Below are 3,444 nucleotides of genomic sequence, written 5' to 3'. Positions count from 1 at the left end.
GCCTCCCAGGGGCCCAGACAGGCCTGCAGCAGGGGCGATGCGAGGGCAGTGGGCCGGGCGTGGGGACGCGCAGCCAGGGTCCGGCGCGGCCAGGGCAGACCCAGGCACGGGGAGGTGGCGTGCAGCCCTTCCTCCGCTCCACCATTCCTTCCGCGACCCATTCATCAGCCGTTCATTCGTGAGCTTCTTAGTCCAAGCACTAATTCACTCATTCATTCACTCATTGTCTCATGAGTTCATTCACGCATCATGCTTTAGTCCACACATCCATCCACTCCTTGGTTCGCTCATTCAGTCATTCCTTCCTTACTTCATCCATTCATGTCTGGGGTGGCCCATGGTGCTTTTTACTCAAACCTGCCCATCCCTGATCCTCAGCTGCCTGAGTCTGTGCATCCAGCCCCTCCTCCGCCCCCCACCACCCAGGTTAGACACGTGCACCCCACACACCTCCCCTGCTCCTTCCGGGTCTGTTTGTCCCATCAGATACACTTTACGCGCCACATGTCGTGGTATCTGTCTACCTCCCCCACTAGAATGTGACGGCTACAAGGGCAGGGATTGTGTTTTATTTACAGGTCTGTTCCCAGCCCCTGCCCACAGTAGGTGCTCACTGTTTGCTGAATGGATGAAGGAATCCATTAGCTCACACATTTATTGTTATATTCCTGCATACCATACACTCATCCCTGTCCGGTCCGTTTCTCCATCCACCCATTTGTTTTATTATGCATCTGTCTATTCATGTGTTCCTTCAATAAACATTTGCTGACTGCTCCATGCTTAGTGTTCATTGAAAATCCACATGATTGCCAGGTGCCATGGCTCACAACTATGCTCCCAGCACTTTGGGAGGCGGGGGTAGGAGGATTGCCTGAGCCCACAGGTTCGAGATCAGCTTGGGCAACTTGGCGAGACCTCATCTCTACAACATATCAAGAAAAATTAGCCAGGTGTGAAGGTGCGTGCCTGTGGTTCCAGCTACTTGGAAGGATGAAGTGGAAGGATCTCCTGAGCCCAGCAGGTGGAGGCTGTGGTGGCTGTGAGCGTGCCACTGTCCTCCAGCCTGGGCAACAGTGAGACTCCAACTCAAAAAAAGAAAAGAAGCCGGGCTCGGTGGCTCAGCCTGTAATCCCAGTGTTTTGGGAGGCTGAGGCGAGTGGATTGCCTGAGCCCGCGGGTTCGAGACCCGCCTGGGCAACTTGGCGAGACCTCATCTCTACAATAAATCAAAAATCAGCCGGGCGTGGTAGCGCGCGCCTGTAGTTTCAGCTACTTGGAAGGCTGAGGTGGAAGGATAGCCGGAGCCCAGCAGGTCGAGGCTGCGGTGGCCGGGAGTGGCCACTGCACTTCAGTCTGGGTGACAGAGTGAGACTCCAACTCAAAAAAAAAGAAAAGAAAAGAAAACCCACATAATTAAATGATAACTCGGCCAGGTGGGTACAATGCCCCCCTTTGAGGCATGAATGAGGGCACCAAAGGTTTACCCCCAACCACTGGTCCATGTTTGCCAAACCTCTTGATGCCTCCTGAGACCAAGGTTCCATGGGAAAACTCTGGGTTAACCAGAGATAAGCCAAGGCTGCAGACCTTCTCAAAGTCTTTAGCTGGCTCTGCATCTGCGGCTGGTGCAGCGAGATTCTTTGGTTCCTTCTGCACACCTGCAGAAAGGCTGCACTCTGGAAGTCCCTTAAGCCTCCCCTGGCCTTGGGGGCCCCATCTTGAAAACAGGTGTGATGTTAGTCCGTGACCCTCCCACACAGGGCTTCAGGGAGGATTCAGTGAGAAGAGCCACAGAGGACAGGGTCTGCTGGGGCCCCAGGAGACCTCATTTCAAGCCCTGACTCTCTGACTTCCCAGCTCTATGACTGCAGTCAGGTGATTCAACGTCTCTGTGCCTTAGTTTCCTCATCTTGAAGAGGGGCTGGAGCAGACCCTCCTGGCGGGGCTGCTGAGAGGACCCCTCGAGATACATCCTGTCTCCACTCTGGCGATTCCAAACCCCGCCATCTCCAGCCCCAGCCTCTCCCCAGGAGCCAGGTTCGTGTCCCGCTGCTTCCTGACACCTCCACAGAGAGGTCCAGGAGCACCTCAGACTCGGCGCAGCCAGAGAGAGCTCCGGCCTCCCCGGTCCCAAGCCTGCCTCTTCTAGCCTCCCAGCTGCTCCTCCTTGGAATTCCACAATTTGGACTCCTCCTTGACCTCCTCTCTCCTACCCCGCCTGTCATACCACCTTCCAAAATGTCCCATCCGACCACGGCCCCCCCACTGCACTCACGCCACCTGGTCCTCGCCACGGTCCCTCTCCCGCCTGGACCGGTGCAGTAGGCTCCTGACTGGCCTCTGATGCTGCCTCTGCCCCCTGAATTGCCCCCACACGACAGCCAGAGGGATCCCGTTCAGTCAGGTAAGGTCACATCTTTCCTCTGCTCAAAATCCTCCATGAGGCCCGCTCGTGTGGCCTAGAAGCCAAAGTCCTTGCTGTGACCTGCAAGACTCCACTTTGTGGTGTCCCATCTTCCTTTCTGACTTATTACCTGCCTCCTCCCCACTCTCACTTATTTTTCAGTCACCCTGGCCTCCTCGCTGCTCCTCAAACGTGCCAGGCACCGTCCAGCCTCAGGGCTTTTGCACTTGCCGTTCCCTCTGCCTGGAACGGGATTCCCAGATGTGCCTCTGGGAATCCCGTTTCCTCTGCCTGGAACCTCGCCATTCCCAGATGTGCTCACAGCCTCCTCCCTTCTTCCAGCTGTTCTGCCTCCGCCTCTGGGAAGCCCTTCCAGGCCATCCTCCTCACCGCCCTCCTCTTAGCTTTGTTTTCTGTCCTGGCACGCGGCGCTCCCTCACGTGACATAGGAATCCGCTTTCTCCACTCTCCGTCTCCTCCCGGCTGCCAGCCAGCCACAGGGCTGGTTCCTTTGTGCTGCTCACTGTGGTGTCCCCAGCGCCTGCACACAGTAGGCCTTCACGACATGGAAGGCGTTTCCACTGTTACCTGGTGTCCCCCCAGGGTGCCCGGCCCAGGATCTGCAGCCAGATGGGGGGCACTACAGTTCCCCCCAGCATCCCCCCTCCCCACCCAGACTTTTCCCTCCTGACTCTGACCGTCCTGTGCTGGTGTCCCTCCTCAGGGCTGAAAGAGCTTGTCCTCTGTGCTCTCCTCCGTTAGAAGCCCAAGGGCTACACACCAGCCCTATCCAAGGGAACACAGCTGGAGAAATCGAGGCACAGAGCTGTTGATATGAGACAGGCAGGGGCGCGAAGGGGCGGAGGGGTTGGACCGGAGGGGTTGGACTGGCAGCCGCCCACTTCCAGGAAAGAGAGTCCCCAGGCTCCTATAATGCTCCAGCCAGTCATACGAAAGCTTCCCCCGGGGCCTCTGGGCGGCCTCGCCCTGACGCCTGATTTATCATTTTAATTGAGTGTGTGCATATTGATTTCTTC

This window comes from Carlito syrichta, unplaced genomic scaffold, assembly GCF_000164805.1.
Source record: "Carlito syrichta isolate Samal-C Ts95f unplaced genomic scaffold, Tarsius_syrichta-2.0.1 Scaffold302960, whole genome shotgun sequence".
In the NCBI taxonomy this organism is placed as follows: Eukaryota; Metazoa; Chordata; class Mammalia; order Primates; family Tarsiidae; genus Carlito; species Carlito syrichta.
This window is presented reverse-complemented; position numbering follows the sequence as displayed.